Consider the following 9,994-nt stretch of genomic DNA (forward strand, 5'->3'; position numbering starts at 1 on the left):
TGAAGCTCCGTTAGAATCTTCATGAGAATCACCGGGTAAAAACATTAACGGAGAAAAAATGGAGAGATTTCATATGAATAAGATGGACACTTGATTAAGACATCTGAGTCCTCGAAGAAAAAGGGTGGGTGGGTGGGAAAAACAAAGACAACTTGGGATGGATGAAACGAACAACGTTGAGAAGAACTGATACTTGATCTTGTGGATGTTGAAGTGATCGGATCCGATTGAAGACAAACATGCCGGTTGAAAAGGATTGACATGACAGTCTCGATTATCATGAAGGATTAGTACTCCCGTAGGAATACGAGAACACCACTTATAAAAGGTATGGAATCGACATTTGACTTCAAAGCAACTCGAATACAACTCAAAAAAAATGAAGGATTGGCTTGCAAAATAAGCCAGAACAAACATATGATAGAGATTTCGTCCGAAGTTTTCGTGGTGGGGCCTACACGGGCTCGATCGTACAGCACCATCATGTACAAGGCAGTGCACATGACATATGAAGCGTCCCCGAGTCAGCATAGCCAAGGACTCTTTAGGACACAATGAGACCACTGTAAAACCAACCGTGGATAGGCGGACCACTAGACGTCGAACCCCAATTTCATATCATACATCTGTCAGAAAGATATCCTAAGAGCTACTTGAATTCCCACATATAAACTCCCGAAATTTTCCGGTTATGCAATCGGGTGTTGGGGATACAGGGGAAGCATAATATCTCACCCAAACTAGCAAATCCTACATCCAGCTGTATCCATCCTTCAACACATAACCAAGAAACCTTCGGAAATCATTTACCTCAACCTTTGAAAAGCATCCGTTATACGAGTTATGGCAATACTCCCGAACTCCCGCCCCAGTACTGGGTGGCATCGAGGTTATCTCACCAACAACTGCATAAAAGAGATTTTCGATGTCGGCGAAACTAAACTCAGGTATTCCAGAACTGCAACGATAAAATTGTGACGACAACACCTCGGAGCTCAACTCCCTGGGACACTGCCACAACCCCTAAATGTCAGGAGGCACCAAGAACAATGTTCTCGTCAGAAAACCATCGGAACGATTCCATGATACCCACGTGATCCTAAAATTTTTTTCGTGAAATTTGAGAAGAGAAGAGTCAAAACTCTACGTCAGGATGCCTCACCAGAGCGATGAAGGGACCGAGGAGTAAAAAGAATTCCTAAACTCTCTGATATATAATTCCTAAATGACTCAAGACATTTTTCTAGACTCAACAACGCCAGCGATTCGATCAAGCAGGGGGCTCCTAAGGTCGGGGAAGGCTCTGATACAAACTTGTAATGCCCTCGATGCGGCTATATCTCCCACGTGTCAAAGCATGACTTAGAGGCATAACCGCATTGAAAGCAATGTTGCAAGTGAGGTAATCTTCACACAACCCATGTAATACATAAGGGAAAGAGATACATAGTTGGCTTACAATCGCCACTTCACACAATTACATGAATAAAGCATTACATCAACCAGATACACTCAAGGTCCGACTATGGAACCAAAATAAAAGAAGACTACCCCAAATGCTACACAGATCCCCGATCGACCCCAATTGGGCTCCACTACTGATCGACTAGAACGAAACAACACAAAGGACAAGGTCTTCATCGAGCTCCTCCTTGAGCTTGGTTGCATCATCTACACGGTTCAACGGCACCTGCAAGCTGGTTTTGGAAGAATCTGTGAGTCACGGGGACTCAGCAATCTCACACCCTCACGATCAAGACTATTTAAGCTTATGGGTAAGGTAAAAGGTATGAGGTGGAGCTGCAGCAAGCGACTAGCATATATGGTGGCTAACATACACAAATGAGAGCGAGAAGAGAAGGCAAAGCACGATCGAGAAACTATGATCAAGAAGTGATCCTAGAACAACCTACGTCAAACATAACTCCAACACCGTGTTCACTTCCCGGACTCCACCGTAAAGAGACCATCACGGTTACACACGCGGTTGATGTATTTTAATTAAGGTCAGCTTCAGGTTTTCTACAACCGGACATTAACAAATTCCCATGTACCCATAACCGTGGGCACGGCTTTTGAAAGTTCAAATCCCTGCAGGGGTGTCCCAACTTAGCCCATCACAAGATCTCATGGTCAACAAAGGATATACCTTCTAGCGGGAAGACCCGATCAGGCTCGGAATCCTGGTTACAAGACATTTCGACAATGGTAAAACAAGACCAGCAAAGCCACCCAGATGTGCCGACAAATCCCGATAGGAGCTGCACATATCTCATTCTTAGGGCACACTGGATGAGCCAGACGTCGGGTAAGCCAGCCCAGATATGCCCCTGGTAGCCTCGGACATCGCTCAGTTTGGACCAACACTTAGAGAAGCACTGGCCCGGGGGGTTAAAATAAGATGACCCTTGAGTCTGCAGAACCCAAGGGAAAGAAAAGGCTAGGTGGCGAATGGTAAAACCAATGTTGGGCATTGCTGGAGGAGTTTTATTCAAGGTGAACTGTCAAGGGGTTCCCATTATAACCCAACCACGCAAGGAACGCAAAATCCGGGAACATAAAACCGATATGACGGAAACTAGGGCGGCAAAAGTGGAACAAAACACCAGGCATAAGGCCGAGCCTTCCAACCTTTACCAAGTATATAGATGCATTAATTAAGTAAGAGATATTGTGATATCCCAACAAAATATCCACGTTCCAAACATGGAACAAGCTCCAATCTTCACCTGCAACTAACAACGCTATAAGAGGGGCTGAGCAAAGTGGTAACATAGCCAAACAACGGTTTGCTAGGACAAGGTGGGTTAGAGGCTTGGTTCAACAATATGGGAGGCATGATAAGCAAGTGGTAGGTATCACAGCATAGGCATAGCAAAAGAGCGGGCAACTAGCAAGCAAAGATAGAAGTGATTTCGAGGGTATGGTCATCTTGCCTGAGATCCCGCAAGGAAGAAGAACAAGTCCATGAAGAAGACAAACAGACGTAGTGAGTTCGAGGGTATGGCAGGGAGAATTCAGACAAGAGGCAGGGACAGAAAGAGAGCCGAAGTGAGAGCGAGAGGAGGCGAGGCGACCTGGATGCAGAGGAGGCGCAGGGCACTTGGTGGCCGGCGGCGGGGCTTGAGGCAGCGCAAAATCCGGCCGGTGCCTGTCATATCCGGCGCGGAGGAGGATGGGAATGGATTCCCTGTGGACCGAGGCAGGTCGGGGACGGCAACAGAGGAGCTCCGGGGCCACGAAGAGGATGCGGGGCGCCATGAGGACGGGCGCGGGGACCTGGCGTCCATGGAGGAGGCAGCGGCGCTGGAGGGTCCTGGTTCAGACGAAGCAAGGCAGCAGCGGCGACGGGCAGAGCTGCAGAAAATGGCGCGGCGATGGAGAAGGCTCTTGCTCTAGCGAGAACAAGGTGGAAGCAGGGTCGGGCGACGCTCGAGAGGCTCGGCGGCTTCGCGTCCATGGCGGCTTCTTGTAGACAGAGGCGAGAGGGAGTTGATGGAGAGGAGTGAGGACGGGGGAGAAGAGAAAAGAGGGAGCACGGGGAGCAGGGAGAGGCGACGGCCTGGCGGTGGTGCTCGTCTCCGGCGACTGGGAGCTGCTTCTCCGGCTGCTTGCAGGTGAGGAGGCCCGCAGGAGATCAGGTGCCGCGGTGATCTGCTCCCCGACGAGCTCAGGCGAGGTAGAGGGGATCCACAGGCGCGTGGGGACTGGAGTGGTTGGTCGGGGATGCAAATCGAGAAGGGGGTTAGGTCGGCCGGGTGGAGTGGATGGATTGGATCGGGGATCACGAGGAAGATGCGGCGGCGGCTGAAGGGACAAGTCCCTAGATTTTAGGGTTGCTGATTTATATAGTAGGTGGGTTAGGTTAGGGGCTAATCCGTTCCCTTCGATTTAGATCGGACGCTCGAGATAAATTGGCTAGGGAGACCAAAAGAAAAACGGAGATGTTTTGTAGATGTTCAGGGATGATCCGGACACAATGGTGACGGCTGCTCGGGTCGGGTTCGGGACAACTTTTCGGACGCGCGCGCGAGGAGGGCCGTGGGCTGACGAGAGAGGTTAGGTAGGACCTGGTGGTAGGTAGTGGACTGAGCAGAAAGCTTTGGGCTGAGAGAAGAGAAGAGAGATGCAGCCCGACAACTGTTTCTGGAGACCGAAAACGTCCGACGTTTGACCGGCTATATTGCCGCTATAGTTATCCATTGGGGCGTCAAACGAACTCCGAATGCGACGAAAATTGACAGGCGGCCTATCTACAACATAAAAACACCGCACGCCAACTTTCAACCCATTCCAAGAACATTTTCCGGCCACTTATAAAATAATATTTCGGACGTGCCGCGGGCGCGTGCAAGTGTGTCTGGGCTCAGAACGGACAACGGACAGAACTGGTGGAACCCAGAGGGATGCAAGTTTTTAAAACATGATGATGCAATGCACATGATGACATGATGAAAAGCAACACGCAAGAAAAAGACAAGGCAACAACAATGAATAACTGGAAGACACCTAGCGCAATGGTCTCGGGGCATCACAACAATGTAGTGACCATAGGACATAGATATATGTTTGTTTGATGCTTTTATTACGTACTAGTACTTGGCAATAGAAGACTTGGTAGTTTAATCCTGTCCACCTTTCTAATGAACTGGTTCACCGAAATGAGTTTCATATACTAGTACATGCTAAACCTATTGGGGAAGAGTGCCTTATTAAGCAATGGTAAAGGAAGTAATGCAGATAAGGTTCGGGATAGTGAGATATCCTTGTTGGTCTCCAACAAAGCTGACAAAACAGCTAAGGAAGACTATCCTGAAGATAGTGAGACAACCCCAAAGTCCTGTCTTGGTTTGGTGTTCGAGTTACTGGCCACTAACGCTTGTACAAGCTATTCAAACTCACTGTCTGAATCAGTTCGGTTTCTTGAGTCTCAAATACAAGCTGAAAGACATCGATCAGCTGTGCTGCGACAAGAAGCGGAAGGACCGCGGAAGCCCCTGGAGCATTCAGATGCATACTTTCTGGTGCAACAGCATGTGTTGGAGGATTTTAGCGCCAAACAGGACAAAGCTAATAAGCTTGCTAAACTTATTGCCAGCATGGTGGATACCTAGGATAATATTTCTTGAGCTCTTCTAAAGTTGTTTCAGTTATGCTCTTGTTTTGCTGCCGTGTTTATTTGCACTTGTGGCCAATTTTGATAGCCAGTGTATGTAATATGCTGCTTTGTTCCCTATATTTGCACTGGTGGCGAACTTTGATGCCCAGTGGATGTAATATGTGTAATAGCTGTAATAGGCTAGCGTTAGTTGCTTGCTTATTTATTTCCTTATTGTCTTGTTTAGTTGTTTTCTTGTAGTCACTGTAGTTCTTTTTCCGCATTTTTCTAGTGGCCACAATAACCTATTTTTGGTAACTAGGCCACAATAATCATGGCAACACACGCACTATTATAACCACGGGCCTCCTGCGGGCCGTAGTATCCATGGGCCTTGATACGTCTCCAACGTATCTATAATTTTTGATTGTTCCATGATATTATATTATCAACCTTGGATGTTTTATATGCATTTATATGCTATTTTATATGATTTTTGGGACTAACCTATTAACCTAGAGCCCAGTGCAAGTTTCTGTTTTTTCCTTGTTTTAGAGTATCATAGAAAAGGAAAATCAAACAGAGTCCAATTGACCGAAAACTTCACAAAACTTATTTTTGGACCAGAAGAAGCCCACGGGGTATCAGAGATGGACGAGAAGAGTCCCGGGCTGCCCACGAGGGTGGGGGCGCGCCCCCTGCCTCGTGGACAGCTTGAAGATCCACCAACGTACTTATTCCTCCTATATATATCCATATACCCTAAAAACTTCAAAGGGCATAATAGATCGGGAGTTCCGCCGCCTGAAGCCTCCGTAGCCACCGAATACCAATCTAGACCCGTTCCGGCACCCTGCCGGAGGGGAACCCCTCATCGGTGGCCATCTTCATCATCCCGGCGCTCTCCATGACGAGGAGGGAGTAGTTCTCCCTCAGGGCCGAGGGTATGTACCAGTAGCTATGTGTTTGATCTCTCTCTCTCTCGTGTTCTTGAGGTGGTACGATCTTGATGTATCACGAGCTTTTCTATTATAGTTGGATCTTATGATGTTTCTCCCCCTCTACTCTCTTGTGATGAATTGAGTTTTCCCTTTTGAAGTTATCTTATCGGATTGAGTCTTTAATGATTTGAGAACACTTGATGTATGTCTTGCACGTGCTTATCTGGGGTGACAATGGGATATCATGTGATCCACTTGATGTATGTTTTGGTGATCAACTTGCGGGTTCAGTGACCTCGTGAACTTATGCATAGGGGTTGGCACACGTTTTCGTCTTGACTCTCCGATAGAAACTTTGGGGCACTCTTTGAAGTTCTTTGTGTTGGTTGAATAGATGAATCTGAGATTGTGTGATGCATATCGTATAATCATACCCATGGATACTTGAGGTGACATTGGAGTATCTAGGTGACATTAGGGTTTTGGTTGATTTGTGTCTTAAGGTGTTATTCTAGTACAAACTCTAGGATAGATTGAACGGAAAGAATAGCTTCGTGTTATTTTACTACGGACTCTTGAATAGATCGATCAGAAAGAATAACTTTGAGGTGGTTTCGTACCCTACAATAATCTCTTCGTTTGTTCTCCTTTATTAGTGAATTTGGGGTGACTCTTTGTTGCATGTTGAGGGATAGTTATATGATCCAATTATGTTATTATTGTTGAGAGAACTTGCACTAGTGAAAGTATGAACCCTAGGCCTTGTTTCAACTCATTGCAATACCGTTTGTGCTCACTTTTATCATTAGTTACCTTGCTGTTTTTATATTTATAGATTACAAAAACCTTTATCTACCATGCATATACCACTTGTATCACCATCTCTTCGCCGAACTAGTGCACCTATACAATTTACCATTGTATTGGGTGTGTTGGGGACACAAGAGACTCTTTGTTATTTGGTTGCATGGTTGCTTGAGAGAGACCATCTTCATCCTACGCCTCCTACGGATTGATAAACCTTAGGTCATCCACTTGAGGGAAATTTGCTACTGTCCTACATACCTCTGCACTTGGAGGCCCAACAACGTCTACAAGAAGAAGGTTGTGTAGTAGACATCAAACCTCTTTTCTAGCGCCGTTGCTGGGGAGGTTAGCGCTTGAAGGTATATCTTTAGATCTTGAAATCGAATCTGTTAGTTTCTTGTTTTATCAGTAGTTTAGTTTATAAAATAAAACTACAAAAAATGGAATTGAGTTTGTCTCATACGCTTCATCTTTTTAATAACTTTCGTGAGAATGATCGAAAGCAAAATTGTGCTCAAGTGCTAGGAGAATAAGTCTATAAAATGTTTGGCACTAAATCTTTGAATGATGGGCATGATCGCAATGTCATTAGTATGAACTCTTTGAATATCCATAGTACTAATGATGATTGCACTAGTTATGATGAAAATATCTCTTATAAGCATGTCAATTTTTGTGGAGTGCATAGAGTGTGCAAGTACATACCAAACAGGGAACATAGATTTTGCAAGAGGCATAAGTATTCGGAAACTAAATGGTTGCAAGAAAGGCTAGATGTTTGTGCTGAAAATTTAAATTTTCTTAGCCGTACTTGTGTACTTTGCAATGAACGTGGTCATTTAACCATCCGATGCAAATTGTTTCATGATCTAATCGTTTCCAAAAATTGTGATGACTTGATTTCCCTTGCACATCATAATGAACTTAGTTTGCTTATGGATTATGAAGAAATGAAACGTATAACTAACTATCTTCCAGTATTTTCCCGTGATAAACTTCTTGATTTTGATCTAGAGGAAATTTATATGTATTATGCGGTGAATTGTATTGAAAATCCTTATATTGCCAATTACATAAAGAAAAGAAAACAAATAGAAGATGAAGAGAATACTAATGAAAGGGAAGAGACTTCCCAATATCCTCCTATTATTTCTTATGATGAATCAGGTAACGAGGAGGAGCCTTCTATTCAACCAGTCTCATTAATAAGGAGCTCCAAAAAGAGGGTTGAACCCACACATGATGTGAAGAAGAAAAAGAAAATACAGAGAAGCAAAGGTAAAAAGGTATCTCTCCCAAATGATGTTGCTCCTATTACTCCTTGTGATGATGATAATTGTTATACTATTGGTGCTATCCATACTATTAATGATGAGAGTGATTATGCTTATGATATGAAAAGGCCCAAGCTTGGGAATGCTATGTTTGATGAAGATGATGTTTTTGAGAATATATTTACTGCAATTAATGTTAGTCCCAAGCTTCGGGAAGCTATGTTTAATGAAGATGATATTTTTAGCCTCCCAAGGTTTGATATGCAAATTTATTATGATGATAGCATGCCTCCTACTTATGATGATTATATTGATGAAAGTGGGTTTGGAAGAGTGTCAACTTTAGGAAGTAATGATCCCACTATTTTGGAGGATGTTGAATATTATTGTGATAATTATGAAAGTGGATTTGGAGAGGTCATGACTTTATTTAGTAATGATTCCACCATCTTGGAAGAGGTTTCAATTGATTATGATGAGAACAAAGTTGCTACTTATGATGATTGTTCTGATGACACGTATGCTATAAAAAGTAGTGATGATTATATTTATAAAACTTGTCATGATTATGATTACCCCTTTTCTGAACATTACTCTTTTAATGTGGAAACAATTTATAGTATTCAAGTCCCTTATGATACTCCCACTATTCCGAATGAGAAGAATTTTGCTTATGTGGAGAGTAGTAAATTTTCTATGCTTGTAGGTCATGAAAAGAATGCTATATGTGATGGTTATATTGCTGAATTCATTCATGATTCTACTGAAAATTATTATGAGGGAGGAATATATCCTTGTAGGAATCGCAATAATATCAAGTTTCCTCTCTATGTGCTTAAAATCTTGAAGTTATGCTTGTTTTGCTTTCCTATGCAAGTTCATTCTTGTTCCCACAAGTTGTTTGCTCACAAAATCCCTATGCATAGGAAGTGGTTTAGACTTAAATGTGCTAGTCATATTGTTCATGATGCTCTCTTTATGTTTCAATTCTTATCCTTTATGTGAGCATCATTGAAATCGTCATGCCTAGCTAGGGGCGTTAAACGATAGCGCTTGTTGGGAGGCAACCCAATTTTATTGTTGTTCCTTGCTTTTTGTTCCTGTTTTGTAATAAATAATATATCTAGCCTCTGGTTAGATGTGGTTTTATGTTTTAATTAGTGTTTGTCCCAAGTAAAGCCTTTAGGACCTTCTTGGGTGATTGTTATTTGATCTTGCTGTAAAAAAACAGAAAGTATGCGCTCACGAGAATAATTTTCATTTCTTACCAGAGGGCGATAAAATACCAATTTCACTTGCAGTAGATTAATAAACAAATTTCCTAGGACTTCCTTATTTCTCAGTATTTTTGGAGTTACAGAAGTATTCGGAACATACAGATTGCTACAGCCTGTTCTGTCTTTGACAGATTCTATTTTCTATGTGTTGTTTGCTTATTTTGATGAATCTATGAGTAGAATCGGAGGGTATGAACCATAGAGAAGTTGGAATACAGTAGATATTACACCAATATGAATTTATAATGAGTTCACAACAGTACCTAAGTGGTGATTTATTTTCTTATACTAACGGAGCTTACGAGTTTTCTGTTATGTTTTGTGTTGTGAAGTTTTCAAGTTTTGGGTAAAGATTCGATGGAATATGGAATAAGGACAACCAAGAGCCTAAGCTTGGGGTTGCCCCGGATGGCATCCCCTCTTTCGTCTTCGTTCATCGGTAACTTTACTTGGAGCTATATTTTTATTCACCACATGATATGTGTTTTGCTTGGAGCGTCATTTTATTTTATTCTGTTTTGCTTTCTGTTTGAATAAAATACCAAGATCTGAAATTCTTAAATGTTAGAGAGTCTTCACATAGTTGCATAATTATTC

The sequence above is a fragment of the Triticum aestivum genome, chromosome 3A, assembly GCF_018294505.1.
Source record: "Triticum aestivum cultivar Chinese Spring chromosome 3A, IWGSC CS RefSeq v2.1, whole genome shotgun sequence".
Classification (NCBI taxonomy): domain Eukaryota; kingdom Viridiplantae; phylum Streptophyta; class Magnoliopsida; order Poales; family Poaceae; genus Triticum; species Triticum aestivum.